The 21749-nt window shown below is 41.3% G+C and overlaps 1 protein-coding gene across 1 annotated transcript in view; it reads left to right on the top strand.

The window, feature by feature from the left end:
* Nucleotides 1-1573: 1573 nt before the first annotated feature.
* b4galt2 (UDP-Gal:betaGlcNAc beta 1,4- galactosyltransferase, polypeptide 2) overlaps nt 1574-21749 on the top strand; it is a 270007-nt gene continuing 249831 nt past the window's right edge. Inside the window, exon 1 of the mRNA XM_033651114.2 lies at nt 1574-2042. The gene's annotated coding sequence lies outside the window, so the exon portion shown is untranslated. The remainder of the gene's footprint in view (nt 2043-21749) is intronic.

Here is a 21749-nt window from a genome sequence, read left to right as displayed (position 1 = left end):
GAAAACTCAGTTGAGGAAAATTTGGCACACATTTCCCGTTCTTATTCAACATGATATGAATTTGTTTTACCTCCCTGAAACTGATCATAATGCTTCTCAGATATATAACCTTCCCTTTGAAGCTGACTGCAGAAGATCTTATGATATCCAGTAATAAAGACCATATTTGTGAACATCATTGTGATGCCAGATGTTATGTTATTAATGATATTTCATTATGCTAAATAAGTAATGGCTTCTTAAATAGAGCAAACTGAATTAACAGCCAGATTAATCTAAGATATATTTTGTTAAAAATCTATTAAATGCAATAAACAGACTCAAGATGCCAGACCCTATAACCAATTTGTTGCTTGAGTAAGAGGCAGCAAACTGTTAGAGTAACCCTTTAAAATGTCCTCAGAGAAGATGTCTGCATTTAAATTAAAAAAGAAATTAGGCAGCATGTGTCATATCTGAGTATTAAAATCATTTTTAACAAATACCAAACCACATTTATGAGTGTTATTGTGATGCCAGATGTTGTTTGAGGGGGTTTACATTAATACCAAATGACTTGTGGCATATTCCCATTGTGAAGACACCATGCAAAACAACCAACTTAAGTTGGAATACATATAATTTAAAATCTTATGACTATAATAAACAAAAAAATGTTTTATTGTAACCTATTTGTCAACTATAAAGAGGGGACAGCTCTCCAAACTCAGCACACCTTGAAAACGGGGTCATCAAATTTTTTTTAAAAAAAAAGGCAAAATCCTGCTTTTAAATAATGATTAAAAAATAACCCTGAAGAGGCATGTGTCATTAACAATTAAAAAAATAATAATAAACCATATTTATGAATGATATGTTGTTGCCAGAAGTTGCAGGGTGATTTTGTAACACCAAAAATGAACACCAAATGACTTGCAGCTAATTCTTATTTTCATTTTCTCATCAAAAAGATATGCAAAACAACCACCTTAATCTGGAATATATATAATCTAAAATATTATGACTATAATAAACAAAAAAATGTCCCTATTAACTGAGTTTTTTTTTTTACAGAAAACCTTTAAAATATGTTTGTTTAAGGAGAATAAAAGGACAGACAACTCAATAAATAAAGGAGAATTAGCCTGTTAATGTTGTTTTTATACAAATGTGAATACATTTTTAATTTTGAAGCATTTTGTAACACGTATTGAAATGTGCTGTGATTAAATATTATTATTTAGATGTCTTTTGATAAATATTAACCAATATTTTTGATAATCATTGTGATGCCATAATAAGTATTTAGGTAATTAAAAGTAAAATAGTAAAATATGGTCATCAAAGGTTACATTTCTTGTAAGAAGTCCATGTGAGCTCAAATAAAAACTATAAAATGAGGATTTTTTATTGTCTTGTTAAACACTGCAACATTTGTTATATAGTGCAATAAAAATACATGTTCTTATAATTATGTAAAGATAATATCATACCCTGTGTTCCTGTGTGGAGTCAAAAAGTAGGTTATCAAATTACCAACTTCCTTTCTCTCATTATGAGCCCAGAGAAAAGAAAAGGCGTTTCTGGCCCACCCGGCTTCCGTAGGCAGCAGGAGCGAAGGGACCTGCTCGCTGCCACAGCCTGAGAGCATCCTTTTTCTTTGCTTTCTTATCATCCTCACCAAAACACAGCGGGCTGACGGAAAATCATGAGGATAGCATCTCTGCCTTCACCGGTTTGCGGTACAATATCGTTGCGGGCTACGTTAGCCGTTTGGCTAGCGTAATGCTACACAACATGAGGCTTTCCTCCTGATGAAGAGCAGACATAATAGCCTGTCTGTGGGAAGGAGAAGAATATAGTTATCCTTAGCACAGCGAGCTGGGCTCAGCTTCTAGCTTTTAGGGGTTTTATTTTATTTTTATTTACATTTTTTTTTTACAAACATTTCTGACAGTTTTTTTTAAGGTGTTATTTTTCTTCTTCGGCTGATGTGACTGAATCCAGCGGTGCTCCAGTACAAGAAGATGCACAGATAAAAGTGTTCGCCTGACAACATCAAGGTAGGTGCTCTATCTGCTCTCTGGGATGCATTGTTTCACCATCCACGCTTTCCCTTTGTTTCCACCCAGCCTCCACGCATTTATCCTGCAACCCTTTGCTTTTATTTAAGCTTTGGATATGATGGGAATATGGTCGCGTGCACTGCCCCCTACCCCTCTTTTGTTATCATGCACATTTCCACGGACTAGCAGCATCTCTCCACCCGCCATACTAGGCTCCACTCAGCCTCCCTGCACTGCTCTCCTACTGTACATGAGCCACCTCAGCACACACACTGCTCAGGGGGTTATTTGGGTTTAATTTAAAGCTTTTTAAACACTTAAAATGCACTTTCTTTTGACACCACAGCTGTGTGAAAATGCAGGCACCATTCCCCCTCTATTTAATATAAAAAAAGATGCAAAGTCTATGGACCACAGCATCTCTTGTCTTATGGTCTGGTCACAGCTCACTAAGAGCAAAGTGTGCACAGCCAGGGGAATGAAAGAGAAGAAGAAGAAGAGGAGGAGGAGGAGGGGGCTTCTTCATCATGAAGCTTAACCCAACCAGGCGTTTAAACAGAAGCTCTGTACCTTAGACCATAATCCAATGTGACATGGCTCTCATTTATGACACAACATCTCTTTAGGGCTGCAGAGGCTATAGGAGCAAGTGGGCTGGAACTAGCTCGCTTTGTGATGTAACTAAGTTGTCCAGTGCAGAGTGGCCTTTGGTGGTTTATCTTTTGAGTTTCTTTTGAGCACAGAACATTTTATCTTTTCACTTTAAGGCCATGGTTTTATGGATCGTAATGGCACAATGTCATGAATCATATTTATGGGTGGAGTGTTACTCAAGAGCTAGAAGTTAGATCAGATACCTACTGCACAGGATTTAGGGCCACTCTGCTGATTATTATCTTGATTAATTATTCTATAAGATGTCAGAAAATAATGAGATTTCTTCAAACCCAAGGTGATATCAAATTGTCAGCAGTCCAAAACCCAAAAGATATTCAGTTTGCTTTACATAACACAGGAGAAAAGTAGAAAATACTCACAATTTAGAAGTTACAATAAGAGAATATGTGGCATGTTTACTTAAAATTTTACTAGCAATTCACAAATTATGGAATTGGTCAAAAACGACAATTATTTTTCTGTCAATCGACGACACTCGTCCTTCTTCCATAAATAGAGTAGCATCAAAAAGAAACCAAATATTCATTTTCTGTAACAGCTGAGTCTGTTAGGGGTCGCATGAGCTTCTCCCAGTTGCCGTTGGGGACAGAGGTGGGGTACACCCTGGACAGGTCGCCAGATTATCGCAGGGCTAACACATACAGTAGTCAAGCTAAGCTCATAGCTCGACCAATCAGTCAAGTCGGACTTCTCTTCTTGTCTGAGTTTACATGCATAAGAGAAAATCGAATTTCTGCCCAAGTACGTCTGACCCCACCTCAATAGGCAACACTGTGTCCTTTTAATAAAGTGCGTACTAAACTAGTTCCGGTTCTTGTTCAGAAACTTTTTTGAATAAATCCGTGTTTCATGATTTCCTTCCATCCATAAACTTCAATGTGTTTAGCTCCTCTAGCTGTTGGAGCATGGATGTAGTTTCCTCGTCCGTCCAGAAGTGCGTCTTCTGCTTCTCGTTCGCCATGGTGTTTGTTTGTTTGTTTGGTTTTCCGGGAGTTACTGCATTGCTGCTGCGTCATCTCCTTCTTCTTCCGGGTGAAAGCCTGCGAAAGAAAAAGTGACTCCAGTCAGACTAAGTGGATACATGCAGCAATAGTTCAATTTGCAATCAAATTATCTAGATGTGTTAGTCCAGCTACGGATAGTCCAATTTCAGTCGGACTAAGCTGTTTACATGCATTTAAAAGTCTGGTTTCAGTCAGACTAAGCCAATAATTCGATTTTTTCAAGCTGCATGTAAACGTACTGATAGAGACAGACAACCATTCACACTCACATTCACACCTACGGCCAGTTTAGAATCATCAATTAATTTGCATGTCTTTGGACTGTGGGAGGAAGCTGGAGTACCTGGAGAAAACCCACACTGATATGGGGAAAACATGCAAACTCCGCACAGAGAAGCTCCCCCAACCTGGGTTCGAACCAGGAACCCTCTTGCTGTGAGGCGACAGTGCCAACCACTGCACCCTAATATACTATAATCAGTTATTGAACTCAATGAGTAAACAATTCAAACGTATAATCTGTTGTGCATCTCATGTCACATAAAGTCATACAAGGGACAACTCCAGTGAAATGTGATCCTGTCAGCTCCTTCAACTTGTGCATTGTCATTTAGTCCGTTCTTGCTTCTTACATTGCAGGCTGCTGCTTTATAATTGTTTCCTGACAGACTACAGTGAGCGTGTTGGGATAGTTCTGGTAATCCATGGTGTCAGGTTGCAAAATGATTTAATTGAGAGTCTTGGAAACAGTTGCTTCTGTTGTTTTACACATTGAATCCACCACAGACTTTGTGAATCCATTGATGTCATCAGTGACGTCGACGGTTTCTCACTTGTTTTGGAGCTTTTGAATTTATCGCACCGTCATCATAAATAGGAATGCTCAGTTGTTATGGATTGACAGACCGTTTATATGGAAGACATTCTGACATGTCACAGCAGGAAAAGCAGGTGTAAAGAATGAAATGAATAATGGATGAATTCCATTTAGCTGCCTCAGTTTCAGGGTCCTGGTGTTGTGCGTGCTGGCTCACTGTCACACTGTCACACTATCATGGCGTACTGGGACACTGGGGATAGAAAACATCATGAAAACATCTCCAGTAAAATCAATCATCAATCTGATGAGGACTGTGTGATACAGCTGAAAGCTCCCGAACAAGGAGGTAGGAAGACCTTGAGTGAGCATCCTCTTGTTAATTGTTGTTTCCAAGTTTCCCACAGTTTCAGCGAACCAGTTCAGTATCACCGAGCACATATCTCAGTCCAGTTAAGTTCACTCATGTGCTGTGATATTGCAGAATCTTTTGACCATCTGCTGTGAAAACCTGTGACTTGACTCGAGGCTTATCAGAGAGCAGAGTGGTGGTTATGGCAGGCTGTGTAGTTACAGGTGGTCGGGTTGATGTTTTTGTCTTTATTTAATTATTTAGTGTGTGTGTGTGTGTGTGTGCGTGTGTGTGTGTGTGCAGGTGCAGCTGTTTGTTGATCACTTATCACACGATGTATCCTTCTTAAAAAGAGAGCTTACTGCTGTCATGCATGCCTCAGTGAAGGCTTCATGCCAGAATGCATCAGCAGATTTGTCAGTGTATTGATTGCAAATAAAATGACCCGCTAGATCAACATGAGGTGATTCTTTTTGTGGTTTTGTTTGCTGGAGTGCTGCCTGACGTTGTTGTTTTTAGAAATAGGCCACAGACTTATGTGGGAGGGTGGTCTCTGTGGTTAATTAGGCTATCCTGGAGGCAGAAGGTCACATTTGTTCATTTCTTACTAAGGTTGTGTGCAAAGCCCTCGCTAAATTCTGGGTATGTCTCTTGGAAACATTTGTAAAGCAGCCAACAGTGTATGCAGGAAGTCACCTTTGCCTCACACACTGTCAGATAATGCCAATAAGAGGTTTTAGGAGGCCTTATGATATATTAAAGTCAACTGTCAATCCTTGGTAAGTGTACAGTGTGGGCGGCCGGGGCTCAGAAGGTAGAGCAGATCGTCCACCAGTCGGAAGATCGGCCGTTCTTCTCCTTCAGTCTGCATGTCGAAGTATCCTTGAGCAAGATACTGATACCAAAACTGCTCCCGATGGCTGTTCCTTTGTGTTAAAAAACTGAGTAGTGGGTGGCACCTTGTATGGTAGCTTCAGCCACCTGTCAATCCTTGGTAAGTGTGCAGTGTGGGCAGCCCTGGCTCAGAAGGTAGAGCAGATCGTCCACCAATCGGAAGATCGGCCGTTTGAGCCCTAGCTCCTCCAGTCTGCATGTCGAAGTATCCTTGAGCAAGATACTGATACTAAAATTGCTCCCGATGGCTGTTCCCGTGTGTTAAAAAACTGAGTAGCTGGTGGCACCTGGTATGGTAGCCTCAGCCATCTATCAATCCTTGGTAAGTGTGCAGTGTGGGCGGCTGTAGCTCAATAGGTAGAGTAGATCATCCACTAATTGGAAGATCGGCCGTATGAGCCCCAGCTCCTTCAGTCTGCATGTTGAAGTATCCTTGAGCAAGATACTGAACCCCAAATTGCACCTGATGGCTGCTCCATCGCTGTGTGAGTGCGTTAAAAACTGAGTAGCAGGTGCCACCTTGTATGGTAGCCTCAGCCACCAGTGTACGAATCGGTGAATGTAGTTTAAAAAGCACTCGAGTGGTTGGATGACTTGAAAGGCACTATGTAAGTGCAGTCCAGTTACCATTTACGTAGGTAAGACTTTCTTTTATTTAGGCTATATTGAGGAAGCACAATGAGAAATATGTGTTTCAGAGTTAGTAGTTTTCAAGCAGTTTAGAATAAGTGTAATTATGTTAACCTTACTGATGGCTTTTAGTCATTTAATGTGAGGTTATTAGGATGATGTGTTGTATTTTCCGGTCTTTTGTAATTCTACTTTTTTTTCTCTTTAATCTATGCCAGTTAGCTCAGTAAGCTACACAACAGTTAGCCACACCTCACAGTTACTGGGTATTTAGTAGCATCTAATCTCTAGGTAAGAACCATCTTGTGTGGTGCAACAGGGTTTCATTTGCTGAACAGGGGAGCACAGTAAAAGTGACTCAGGTTTATTTATCTTTATGGTAACAGGAGATAACTCTTGACACCCCTGTAAAAAAATGTTTTTCCAGCTCAAACCAACCTCCTGTGTGCTGCAGCTTGGTTGACCGGGGTATGTTATTTTGTCACTGTTGTAGCCGACAGTGTGTGTGTGGGTAAATACTGTGATCAGCTCCTCCAAAGTCCTTTTTTGCTCCACTCAGTCCTGCGCTGCTGCAGAGTAACTTCATTCGATCTTCCGTGAAGCTCTGTGAATCGAACCAGTGCTGAGCAAGCGGCATGTTTCACGTTGGATTCCTCGGGTTCATTTATTCCCCTCATCTTGCCGGTGCTAACAGGTTGGGATTTGTTGTCTTGGGAACTAACCAGGTCAGCGTAGAGTAACTGAGGGGACGAGTTCAGACAAGGACACTGGTGTGTTTTTGTGTGTACTTGCATATCTGTCTTTGTGTGAACCAATTTGAGTTTTAGACCTTGAGAGTGGACGTTTTGAAATTGAAGGCATTTTGGTCGATCCTAACCTTCGGACAGACCCTCATAGGCCTTTTGGAGGGTTCAGATTGGGGTTAGCCATTTAGTTGTGATGGTTAAGGTCAGGGTGAGTGGCTGGGGAATGCATTATGTTATAAGTGTAAGTACAGGGTTATGTGTATGTGTGTGTGTGTGTGTGTGTGTGTAGGAGTGTCTGTTGTCATTTGCTCACCTTTTCTTGTCTTCAGACAGGGCAACTAAAACACTGTTCTCATAGAGTTTGGTGACAACAAGTAGCCTAAATCCCAGCATATCTCCACTCAGCATCAACCTGACTAGACCTCTGTTCAGCGAAGTGATTGAAAGAACATGTGTGGCACCCATGTGGACTCGATAGGGGTTAAGATGCCGGTCATGAACCACAGCCTTCCTGGCTTTGAATCTGGCTATGCGCCATCATCGCATCTTTCTTTCCGCCTAGTTTCCTGCCATGTCTCTGCTATCGCCATCTAATAAATGGCACAAAATGTGCGCCACCCCCATGGGGGAGCAGTGCTCTTTAAAGAAATACTTTGACATTTTGGAAAATGCTTGACAAGCTGTGATGACAGGAATTGAGTAAGTTCCTGCTCCCAGCCAAGAAATGGTCCCCGCATGTACTGTAACCTCAGGTTGTCTTTTTTAGGCTTTTTGTTCAGATTAAACAAACTAGATTAAGTGTGTGTGGCAGCACGTTGGTACAATGGTTAGCAATGTTGCCTCACAGCAGGAGGGTTCCTGGTTTGAACCTCGGGGTGGGGGGGTTCGAGGCCTTATGTGTGGTGTGTGCATGTCCTCCCTGTGTCAGCGTGGGTTTTATCTGGGTACTCCGGCTTCCTCCCACAGTCCAAAGACATGCAGGCTAATTGGTGACTCTGAATTGGATGTAGGTGCATGAATTGTTGTCTGTCTCTATGTGTCAGCAGGGCTCAACAATAAGGATTGTCCGATTGCCCGGGGCAAGTAAAACTCGCGGTCGGGCATATAAACTAACAACTCACTTGCCCGATCAGGCAAGTTGCTAAAAATAGTAAAAGTTAATAACTAATTGATCAAATAAATGTATTTTAAAACGTGCTCTTCTGCTCTGATGCAGCGGTCTCTCTGCCTGAAGTCACAGGCACAGCTGTGTAACAATGTCCTGCCCACAGCCCCCATTCATATTATTTTGCGCGACGGACGCTTCATATAATAACATAACAACATACTATTTATGGTGTTATGCCATCGTGTCATTTCTGTCTCTACTTGGTCACGCGTTAACAATTCTGCTCTGCTCTCTGTATCGCGCACGGCGGAGTTCCACCACACACACAGATAAGCACGCTAGAGCGGCTTGGGCCGCATTTTCCTGACCAAACCTGACCCCGAGCCCGGTGCAGTTTGTCAGCTGACAAAGTTATTGTTATGGACAGTGTGTAAATAACCAACAGACTGCTGTTACGCACAGACAAACACGCTGCTCGCACAGCAGCGCGGCACTCATGCTGAGCTTGTGTTGCGTTCAGGCGTTGTCACGTAAATAACAACTTCCAGCACTTAAATAGGTCATAGCACAAAACAGCAGCATGTCAAGTGACTTTTTACTTTATTATATTCAATAAAATTGTATGTTCCTAAATCTTGAGACACCTCATATGTAAGCTAGACAGACATTTCACCTGCTCATTACTGTGCACACATGTACTGTATGTACTTAGTTCTAAAGAGCCCTTCTGGTGCCAGTAGATACACAGAAACATCCCAGCAGGCTGTGCTTTGCAAGCATACAAAAAAGTTTCACGCATGTGAAAATTATTTTTCATGCGTGTGCTTCACCTCCGCTGCTACAACTCCATCCTAGGGGAAACACTGCTGTGTGCATTTTGTGCAACAGGTGGATGTGGTAGTCTACTGGTAGAGTAGAGAGAGAGCTAAGTAGCGTTGAAGTAGAGTAGAGCAGGGCAGAGAGATGGAAGCAAAATATATTAAACCCGGTGTTAACACAGCAGAACTGGAGAGAGGGGTGAAAAATAAATAGAGGTGGGCGTGGCTCAAGTAGGGCGCAAAATTATAGACAAAGAACGATTGACAAATTTTTCACTTTAAGCCCTGACACTGTCATTTTTTTGTAGGAATTAAGCTACAATACATGACATATGTTGTTTTAATTAATAAATACAGTGTGAATAAAGATTACATAACATAAAAATAACTGCAGTCTTTGTTATTTGATAGCCGCTTAAATTAAACAATTTTTATAGGGCAAGTAAAAACTGACTTCGGGCAAGTAGATCTCTGACCAACTTGCCCGACCGGGCAAGAGAAAAAACACCTTAGCGTTGAACCCTGGTCAGTCCTGGCGACTTGTCCTGGGCGCCTCTCACCCAATGCCAGGTGGGATAGTCTCTACCACCCCTGCAACCCCTAACAGGATATGGAAAATTAATTTATGATACAGTGTGTTAATTGGTGAGCTTTATAAGTGCTGGCAGACAGATTTTGTTGCGTTTGGTGTGAGCCAGGCTAGCTGCTTCCACCTGTGTTTTGTCTTTCTGCAAAGCTAAGCTAACCTGGCTGTAGCCTCATATTTAAGGCATGGACATGAGAGTGGTATCGATCTCCTCATCTTACTCTCTGCAAGAACGCCGATAAGCCCAAAATGTCAAACTATTCCTCTAAGGCATTGGTGTTGTCTTATAGCAGACTATTGCTGGAGGTGACTCCTTCCCAGGCAAAGGTACATTGAGTAAAGCTGATGCAACAGCCCGTGATCAGAGAACTTATTGGATAAATGTTAATGGTAGGTGTAAATGGGGTAGAGTGCTACAGACTAGCCCACTAGTTCGTTCCAAGAGATTTATTATCACAGCCAGTTAAAATGCCCAATATCCAAATTATGAAGTAATGGAGTAATGGATCACATCATCTTCTAATTTTCTATTCAGCATAACCACAGATACTTTGACACATGTTGTTTTCATTCTCTCAGAAAGAATTATACTGCTTTCCAAACTCCAGCTATTCACTAAGTAGCGTTACAATAAAAATAACATCCAAGAACTCAGGTTGATTAAACCGACAGCCATTGAAAACGTAATTGGACAGTAGTGACCTTAAGCCTAATGTCCCACTGATGTTTTAAGCCCCAAAAAAAGAGACTCATTTAAATAAACTCTCTTTAAAACCCCTCACCAAATCCTCCTCTCACTCCCTCTACCCACAATCCTTCTCCCAGTGAAGCCTTCCTTCCGCCGAAGCACTTAATTTATTTCTTTGCTCCGTTGCCAAATGAGCAGCTGGATCAGAGAGCGAGAGAGGGAGGGAGGCATGGAGGAAGACGAGAGAGAGAGAGAGAGAGAGAGAGAGAGAGAGAGATGATGATGTTTCCACTGTAGTCTATGGATTGTAGCTACAGACGGGACTTTGTTGTATTTGCATAACGCGAGTGCAGCCAGCATGCTGAAAAACGGCAGACGTAACTCGGGAGGAGAATTCCTCGAATGGTTTTCAGCATCTGACTTAGTGTGATAATACTTATTCAGCATTGGGGAGTGCCATCAAATGTCTCGCCATTCTGCGATGTCTCATTGATTTCATCCGTCTCTTGTCAGTTTTGTCAGGCAAAACAAATTTACACACACACCAAAAAAAAGGAAACGGAAAAGGGAGTGGGACCTTTTTAAAACAAAGCAGGGTGCACTTGTTCTCCGATGAGAGAAAGCAGAAAGAAGAGCAGGGAGGCAATGTGATATCAGACTTTTAAACAGTCCGACCTCCTTCAGATCACAGACAGCTGAGAGGCAATTTAATATCCGCATGGGCAGAGCTGAGTAGAGAAGGGTTGAGCACGGAGAACAGTGGAGTTTTGTTCTGATTAGCTCTGCTTTTACTCTCTTCTCTTCTGTTCTGCCTCCCTCCGCTCTGCTCGATTCATCTGTGGCTCTTTTTTTTCTCCAGCTTGGTTCTGTTTTTAGCTCAATTCTTTGTTGCGTCAGTAAAACAAGTTTCCACTTGTGCACAAGTCCAGGCTTCATTAGCTGAAAGCTGTCACTCATACTAATCAGATAACAGTATTGACTGATCCCTTAATCACTGTTCCTTAAATAATAAACACTAAATGGCTCTCCAAGCAAATTAAGATTTCAGATAGGTGTAGTTTTGTATCACTCTGTGGCTGTGTGCCTATGTGTTTTATGTGGGCTCCTCTCACACATGCAGGCATATATGACACTGTAGCAGATTGCATGTAGCATGTCATTTCGCACATGCCTGTTGGGACCAGAACCATTTTGATTTTGACCCGTCTTCTGCAAACTCTTTCCAGGAATTCAGACATACTTACAACTTTCAGAAGAGGGATCATACAAGTGAAGATATCTTTCTTCAAAATGGTCTGGCTTGTTGTTGTTGTTGTTGTAATGGATGTCTGGAAATCCCACCTACGGGCTCAGATTCCCAATCAAACTTCTGCAGCGTCTACGGTGCCTGGTGCATAGTCTGTTTTCAGGAGGTGCACGGTGTATCTCTGGGCTGGTTGTGACCCCTGCAATCCATCTCTGTGGCTCTGCTGAACCTAGAAGCTTTTCTAAGACTAACTTAGCAATTCTAAGTCGGTCTTATAGTGAAGCATAGCAGTGGACATGGCATGGTCACGTTTTGTTCGGCTGTAGAGAATAAAATGATGGGCAATAGATAGAGAGGGATTTCAGACACAGCACAGACTTAAGATAAAGACAAAGCAGTAGAAGCACTGCTGGGTCTTAGTAGTAGTCACATACAGGTGCTGTGTGGATACTTGAGGTGTACTGTGTTTATTCCATCTTAATAAGATATTGAATTACAGGTGGTACCATTTTTAGCCATGGTTGCAGCTCTGGTGCAGCTCTTAGTAGCTCTGGTGATGGATGTCGTTCGGTCCACCACTTTGATCCAGAACAAAACTGAAAGACTTTAGGCCATGGAGATCTTCCTGTAGTGCCATCATCAGGTTGATAGTTCATTTTTTTTTACTGAAATGTCAATTATTCGATGGATTGCAATGAAATTTGGTGCATAGATTCATGCCCCCTTAAGGATGAATTGCGATAACTTTGGTGATCCTTGGCCTCTTCATCTAGAGCCATCATCAGGTCAAATGTTTAATTTCTCCAATACTTTGATTTATGACCGAATACTTGCAAAGTTAATGACATTTCCGTCAGCCTCAGCTGTACTTTGTTTCCAGTGCTAATCAGCAAATGTTAGCATGCTAGCATGCTTATCCAAGATGGTAAATGTGCATAAACCTGCTTAACATCAGCATGTTAGCTTTGTCACTGTGAGCACGTTAGCATGCTGACGTTAGCATTTAGGTTGTTGGTGGGGATTCTCAGTCATCCAGGTTATGCAAATTCTAAGTGCTATATCGTAGGCAGCTGGACTAACTTGAGTTTCTTGAATACGTTTCACCTCTCATCCAAGAGGCTTCTTCAGCTGAAGAACTGAACTATAATATAGCACTTAGAATTAGCATTTAGGTTAAAGTACAGCCTCATAGAGCAGCTAGCATGGCTGTAGACTAAAGGCCCGTTTCCACCGCAGCAACTTCGGGGGAATTTTACGGGACCGGGGCCGTTGGTGCGTGTCTCCACTGCAGGAACCACCCCCGAAGGACAGAGTTCCGGAACTTTTACAGGGGCTAAACAAGTCCCTGCCTCTGGGTAGGTACTCAGAACGGCCCCGAAAGACTCCCGACTGGGGCTTGGGGATTACTTGGTGCTGATTGGATATACTCAAGGAGAGATGTGATGTCAACAGAAAGCAACAAAATAGCTGGCATTTTTAAAACTCAGCAGACGAGGATTATCATATAGCTTCCTCCGCCATGTAAAAAAAAAAACTCACTAAACGGTCCATGAAAAAAATATTCTTTCCAGCGGATATCTTAGTTACAACATGATTGAGCTAGCAAAGCAGTTTTGTGTTGCTATGTGTGGTATTTATTCAGTTTTGGGAAATCACAATGTCTAGAAAGCATCAGTGGCTGCCGCTGACAGGGACAGCTAACAGCAGCAGCAAAGCTAACATCAGGACGTCATCTGTTAAAAGCCTCCCGTTGTCGGATACGACATGAAACTACTCCAGATAGCTCAATCATGTTGTAACTAAGACATCCGCTGGAATTTTTTTTTTTTTTTCACGGGCCATTTAGTGAGTTATTACAGACACCGCTAAGGGCTAACAGCTAACGGCGTCCCTACGTCGCCCCGGTAAATGGTCACGCAATGATTACGTCACATCCAGAGCCCGTAACTTTACAGGAACCTTCCTCCTACTCCGCTCTCTCAGTGGAGACACGGCGGTTGAGAGGGCCGAGCGAGAGGACGTTCCTGTAGTAGTTCCTGCCCCCCAAATAGTACCAGGAACTTCTTCAGTGGAAACGGGCCTTAAGGGGTTATCTCTGGGTCTGAGAAGTGCCTTAAACCTGCATTCTTTCTAATGGCCAGCAGGGGACGACTCCAGAAGTTTGACTGTTAGTCTATGAGGACCTTACTTCTTACTTCATTTATTATCTCAGTAAACACCTTCCTAATGAGTTTATCGTCTCAATCACTAGTTTCATGTCTTCTTCAATACAGCATGATGTTCATTTTGTAAATTATGGTCCATTTAGAGTAAAATAGATGATAAAGAAGGGTTTGCTCAGTGGCGTGGCTACCTTGTGGTTGACAAGTTGTTACCATGGTGGTGTCCTCTAGTTCTCAGTTAGATCCGCCCCTCACTCATCCACAGCTCCTTCCTCTCGTCCAAATATGGTCACTTCTGGCTCCAAAATGCCAAACTTGAGGCTACAAAATCAGAGTACACAAACTACATTTATTTTTTGTTCGTGTACTTGTTCCTGATGGGGTAGCACATGTTTGCTAAAAACCAGTAGGACTTGTCCCATAAACCTTAAACTAAAATGACATCATACTTCATTAAAAAAAAAAAAAACATCAAATTGCTTCTCTAGTAAGTTAATATTATATATAGTTATATTAATAATACAAACCATGCCAATCAACATTGTTGTTTTGAGGTTTCCTGTTGAACAGTTGTACAGACACTGGACAGACAGCAGCTTGGGAGTTGTGTTTTGTATTTTGGCTGAACTCACGGATGTTAATTAGCTATGGATGATTAAATTTCCTATCGACAGTTATCATTGCAGCTGGCGCAATCAACAACCACCGGCTAAAACTTTGTCCTCCCTTTGGCTCGTCAAGAAAACAGGAAATAGCAAAAACTGAATGTGACTGGAAAATTGCCCTGTTTCAAATTGAGATTTCAATATAAAAGCAATTATTTGTCCAGCCCTAATATATGGATGGATAGATGCTGTAAAAAATAGTCATTCTCCTCTCCTCTCCTCTCCTCTCCTCTCCTCTGTGTGTTTGTAAGCAGAGGATGGCACTTGGGGAGGGCAGAGGTCAGAGCCGCTCTCATTTACCACTCCTCTCCTGGCTTCACTTCTCTCATTTTCCACTATTTATTTGCTCTTTACTCCCCCTCTCTCAGTCAGCAGCAAACTGTACTCTTTGGCTTTTTCTCTGTGCTTCATATTCATAAGTAAAAATATAGGCCCATAAAGCATTTCCATCAACAAACATCTATCAAAGCGGCACAAGCAGTACAAATCATGCGGCACTGTCGGTGTAAACCCGGCTCAATGTTAAACTCAGTGTCGTCTCAATGCTACCTTCAGGCGGGACAGACACATGATTTAAGCGAGCACCTCTGACAGCAATCGATCATGTAATCTACACTTTGGCCTCGAGTTATCAGAGCCATCTCAAAGGTTATCATGGGACAGCTTTCTGCCACAGGCTCCACTTTAGGCCTCCCTACGGTTTCTTCTGTGAAGCAGATAAACATGGAGTAAGTGATTTACTTTTATCTGTCTGTCAGTTGTTCTTCTGTCTGTTGTTAGTAAAATTTGTGATCCTTGTTTGCGTTGCAGGAAGTGCAGCTTCTCCCCATTTTGTGGCATAAAGCAATGAGCCTAGTCACCAGATGAAAATGTTGGCATTATATGTTTCTGCAAACCACAAGTACCTTACATTTGTAGTTGGTTTCATACGTATCATATCAGCGTTTCTAAAGTGAGGGGATGATAGATGGCTTGTCACCTAGGTAAGGTTGCCGGAAAGCTGCAGGTTGCTGCAGACCACTTTTCAAGACCAACAAGTAGAGATGCACCGATCCAGCTTTTTCAGTTTCGATACCGATCCCGATGCCGTGGCTTTGAGTATCAGCCGATACCTGATACCGATCTGATACCATGGTTGACCTAAAAAGCTAAATACCTTTACATGTAGAACAGAAAAGACTAGAGGGCTCAGGCATTGATAACTACACAGTTCTTTCCTCAGGTAAAATGAAACAAGATGAAACAGATTAATGCAATGATGAACAATTTATTTTTAACAAAAATAAATAGTTGTGCAACAGCAGTTGAAATAGTGTGAAATACCTCCACACAGCAGATTCTCTCCTTCGCTCCATGACGTTTGACGTAGCTCGCGTCGCAGTAGATTTAAAGGGAAAGTATCGCCTCAGGTATAGGTTGCATTTTCCGACACCCGATCCATCTATTTTGATGATATCGGGGCCGATATTTGATCCAGATATTGGATTGGTGCATCCCTACCAAGAAGCCACAACTCTGGTTGTGTCTTAATGAGGTCATTGCTGTTTGCATAGGCTTTTTAGGCTCCAGACGTGGGTGTTTTGTAGCGACCAGTCTGTGTTTTTGTAGTGGTGACAGTGCCACAAAAAGCTGTTGACTTCATACAGAGACATTGCTGCGTGTCCTGATGAGATTGTGTCCCGAAACCTGTTATTTTAAGCTAAAACACTATTTTTGCTTAACCATAACCAAGTAGTTTTTGAGCCTAAACCAAATCACACATTAACCACAGCATATTAAAACGTAAAATTTCAGCACACTCGTCGAAACAAATCCTGTCTGAACCATCCTCAAATAATCCAGAACGCTGCTGCCAGGCTGTTAACCAGGTCCAGCATGTCAATCCACATCACTCCCATTTTAGTTTCTTTGCACTGGCTTCTCATCAGGTTCAGGATTTGCTTCAAGATACTTGTTCTCATGTATAGAGCCCTCCATGGTCAGGCATCTGAATACATCAGTGATCTCCTCTGTCCATATATTGTCAGTAGGTCCCTTAGGTCTTCAGAACAGGACCTACTGGCTGTTCCAGACTCAAAACAAAAGGTGATCGTGCCCTTGAAGTCGTGGCTCCAACGCTTTGGAACTCTCTTCCATTAGGTTTATGTTCTGTGGTCTCTTTAGAAATTTTCTCTCTGTTTTACTTTCCTTTTGTTGCTTTGTTTTATTTGTTATATTGCCTTTGTTTTTATTGATTGCATCTTTTATTGTTTAATTGCTTGATTGTATTTTGTGAATTTCATTTCCTTGAAAGGTGCTATATCAAATAAATTTTAGGAGAATATTTAAATTTTTTTTATTACATAACGTGCAAATATAACATATAACCAAGGTTTGCAGAAACCTACAACAGCAACATTTTTTCTGATGACTGGGTTGAAGCAATACAGCACATATACAGTAAAATGCAAAATGCAAGTAAAGCTAGCAGCTGCATGCTCATCTGCAGTCCAGAGTAAAGCCTCGAGGCTCAGGCTTTATGGTTGGATGAATGACTATAAGTAATGATTGTGATGATTATGGGTCAATCTATTGAGTAGGAAAAAAATAATGCTTATTAAAAGAGAGGAAGAAGTGAAAAATGTGGCTCATTTTCTCCAACCTGCAGTTCAAAACTGAATGCTATTCAATTAACAATAATATAAAACAGAAAAAAATAAGCACATTATGAAATTTTAGATGTTAAAAAACCAATCAATGTTTGGCACTTTTGCATGTTTAATGACCTAAACTAATGATCAATTATCAAAATTGTGAGTGTTTAATTTTCTGTTGATTTTACAGTTATTGGAGTCCCAGCACTAAAGACACGAGGCATGAACAACCAAGAAAAACAGAGCTGTGTAGGCTGGATTAAGAATAATGAAATCATTTTGTTGTTCTGCAGCCAGAAAATAGTGCCACTGTCAAAAAATAGCAACAAGCACAGATCAGAGTGAATCATTTATACAAGGTTTTTTTTCTCTTCTTTAACTGAAATGGCCATATTTCTTCATTTGACGTGACATATGTTAAGTGACGGCAGCTTTGAAAACGACGTAGATGGGATGGATTCATCAGTCACTGCTCAGTTGCCTCTCAAAATAGAAAATGGGTAACATAAACATGATGTCAGGCCGGATAATGAAATGAAAACAAAATGGCAGTTCAGTCAGACTTTCAGGCTACTCATGACCTTTCATGTATGTGTCCTATTGCTATCATCACATGAAACTGCTCGGGGCGGTGGTCTTATTCATTGACAGTAATTAAACTTGTTATAAAATGAACTAATGCACATACAGTACAGGATAAAAACACTGTTACATCACTTCAGTCTTGTCAATATCATGCCTTTTATTTTTGATTTTGTTTGTTTGTTTTATCGCTCATAGCGTGCATGACTGCCACTAACGTACTTTTCTGTATGGATGAGGGATGAACTCTGTAAACTGCCGAACGCAGTCAGTTCATGAACACTGAAAGGTCAACGCTGAAGTAGAGTGGCTGATTCATTCATGACACGTCATGATCATGCGTCTCCACAATGGTGAGACCGAAGCTGGCTCGCTAGAAAAAAAAGGAAACCGCTCCATCAATGCTCTCAAACTCAGTGACTGTGTGGTGTGTGATGGGTCCTGATATTGGTGCTCTGATTGAGCAGATAATGGGCTTTCAGGGGTGTATGGTTACATAACACACAGGCTACAGTGTGCTGTACTGATGGTGCTTTTATAAAATTAGAGCACCAAAAAGTTTGATATTGAATAATGTGCTCAAACTTTAGAACTATACTTAACTTAGTAGCTGATATATAAAGTTAGATTGAACTCCACACAGGCGATAGCCATGGCCAGAGGCGTTTTCGGGGTAGTCAGTCTGTCCGTACGTCTGTCTGTCCTTCCATTCTCAAGATGCCTTGAGGGGAAGTTTTGCACAAACTTCCACTGAGATTTAAGGATGAGCTGATTAGATATTGATGGTCAAAGGTCAAGATCACTGTGACCTCACAAAACACAAGAATGTATATGCTAATTATTATGGATGCACCAATATGGATTTTTTCAACTGATATGATAACCGATAATTACCTGCTTCTCATGGCCGATAACCTAACCAAAGCAGGGCTCAACAATAAGGATTGCCCAATTGCCCGGAGCAAGTAAAACTCACGGTCGGGCATGTAAACTAACAACTCACTTGCCCGATCGGGCAAGTTGCTAAAAATAGTAAAAGTTAATAACTAATTGATCAAATAAATGTATTTTAAAACGTGCTCTTCTGCTCTGATGCAGCGGTCTCTCTGCCTGAAGTCACAGGCACAGCTGTGTAACAATGTCCTGCCCACAGCCCCCATTGATATTATTTTGCGCGACGGACTTCTGGTGCCAGTAGATACATAGAAACATCCCAGCTTGCTTTGCAAGCATACAAAAAAGTTTCACGCATGTGAAAATTATTTTTCATGCGTGTGCTTCACCTCTGCTGCTACAACTCCATCCTAGGGTAAACACTGCTGTGTGCGTTTTGTGCAACAAGCGGATGTGGTAGTCTACTGGTAGAGTAGAGAGAGAGCTAAGTAGTGTTTAAGTAGAGTAGAGCAGGGCAGAGAGATGGAAGCAAAATATATTAAACCCAGTGTTAACACAGCAGAACTGGAGAGAGGGGTGAAAAATAAATAGAGGTGGGCGTGGCTCAAGTAGGGTGCAAAATTATAGACAGAGAACGATTGACAAATTTTTCACTTTAAGCCCTGACACTGTCATTTTTTTGTAGGAATTAAGCTACAATACATGACATATGTTGTTTTAATTAATAAATACAGTGTGAATAAAGATTACATAAAATAAAAATAACTGCAGTCTTTGTTATTTGATAGCCGCTTAAATTAAACAATTTTTACAGGGCAAGTAAAAACTGACTTCGGGCAAGTAGATCTGTGACCAACTTGCCCGACCGGGCAAGTGAAAAAACACCTTAGCGTTGAACCCTGCAAAGTATATAAACTACACTGCAGAGTGGAGTCCGCGTTACATCTGGTGTATGAAATGTTTATATGGTCAAGCTGCATTTTTATAAAAACATCCAGGTGCTGTCTCACTGTCCCACGATAGACTAGCCTACAACTACCAAGTAGCATCACATAGCTAACAGTTACTGATAAGTTTAACAACAAAGTCGAGCCTTTTAAAAACTTGGTGTTTGATGTAAGTCGCTGCTGCTTATTATCTCATGCTAACGCTCTGGAGATGGTCCTTCAGTGCTGCTTCTAACTGGTGTCGGGTGGTTGGAGATCAGACCCTCGGCACAATCCTGTCGTCTTCCTCTGAAACTGTGAAAGACGTCCACACCGCGACATGTTTTGCCCTCTAGACAGCATACTGCAGTTGTTATTCTTCGTCTTCGTGTTTATTGGCAGCTCAAAACTAAAGTTTAAAGGTACATGTACCACTACCCAGTGGTGCAGTGGAGGGTATACTCAGGTATAAGGGGTATACCCATGTCTTGTTCTATCCAGTTACAGTATACCCACCTATCAGCTAAAAAGCCACTGTAATATATAGGAGAGTATGCCTACTTCCTCATCGGTAACCTACCTATCTACCTAGTAGTACATCCACCTCATCAACTGCCTAGCTTCGTATTATTGGCTCCATTTATCGACTACGAGTTTAAATATTGTAATCATGTACAATTCTAAAAATGTCCCATCATCAGCTGATAATTAATCAACCTGATATAAATTGTGCATCCCTACTAATTATGACAACATTTAACACAAGACAAGATGATAAAATTCTGAAGTGATGACACTTTATATCCAAAAGGGTAAAGGTCAACATCACTGTGACATCATTTTTTGAACACCATAACTCAGAAGCAGATATGGTCAGATACTGAACTGGTGACACTGATCTTGGGTACCCTAAACTGAAACTGATTGAGTTTTTTTATCATTATTATTTGATTAATTTGGTCTATAAGACGTAAAAAAAAATTTGAAATGTCACAATTTCTCAGAGCCCTAAGTGACATTATTAACTGTCTCTGATCAACAATCCAAAAAAACTCAATCCCCAAAACATTTAGTCAATATTCAGAAGACAAAGAGAACAAATATTAATATTTTGAGAAGTTGGAACCAGTAAATTTGGGCATTTTTGCTTAAAACAAACAAACAAGCAAAACAATTAATCACTAATCAGAATTATTCTTCTTCATCAGCTATTTCATTAACTGATTAGCTGACTAATTGCTGCACAGCTGTACTGTGAAAACAGAGAGAATGTTGGAGCAATATAATTGTGTCTGATATGTTTGACTATGAGTTCTGGTCTTAGTACGAGATTAGATTGTGTTATGTGTTGCGGGTCCAGGCGGAAACACGGACAATGCTACAATATGACAATAGGTCATTTTCTTTAACTCCTGCACAATATGTTGTATGGTTATCATCATGCCCTGCTTCGTACTGACATGACCCAGATCCTTCATAATGACAGTGTGTAGTGTGCTCTGTCTTTGTCTGTCTGCTTCCATCCTTCCTCTCCCTCCCCACCCTCCCTCTTTATTTTTATGATATCACTCAGCGGGGGGATATAAATCTTCAGCGCAGACCCGGCTGGACTGGTTTTCTTTGAAAATTGATTTGTAGTGTTGAAAAATTATTTTTTTTTGTAGACTTAAGATTAACTGCAATGCCCCTGACTACATGTTTAAATTGTAAATAGTGATAAATACATCAGAAAAGTGTAATTGTATGTGACATGCTGCTTTCAAGTGACCTATTTTTGTGTACAGTGAATGCAAATTTTGCGTCTTTGTCTTATACATTAGCCGCACACTGTTGAAGCTGGTAGAGCCAAGCCAAAGATAACTTCTGTCCGTCCCACTGTGCCCTGGTTGGTTTGTGGAAGATGAACTTGCCTACAGCAAGATGTGCTGGAGCCATGAGAGAGCTCTGAGGCTCCACACTATCAAGTGTAGCATGGCTAATGCATTTTTGATAAGACCGGGAGGGCTGGGTTGTAGGTTAAAACGCAAGAGGCCCGGGGCTCAAGAGACAGAGAGAGTGAAGGAGGGAAAGAGAGAGGAGAGAGAAAGAGAGACAGAGAGTTGCTCTGGCTGCGATCTTCATCCAGCTTTGCCATCACACCCGGACTCATTTTTCATATTTTTAGCTACTTTGTTACAGTCAGAATATGAGGAAACAAGGTGTGACCACAGCACCGACATATCACCACATTTTAAGTGTCAAATGTTGCCTATTTAGACATCCAGAAGATATGGAG

This window comes from Epinephelus lanceolatus, chromosome 12 (assembly GCF_041903045.1).
Source record: "Epinephelus lanceolatus isolate andai-2023 chromosome 12, ASM4190304v1, whole genome shotgun sequence".
In the NCBI taxonomy this organism is placed as follows: domain Eukaryota; kingdom Metazoa; phylum Chordata; class Actinopteri; order Perciformes; family Serranidae; genus Epinephelus; species Epinephelus lanceolatus.
The sequence above is the reverse complement of the archived record's forward strand: the minus strand, read 5'-3'. Positions and strand labels throughout refer to the sequence as shown.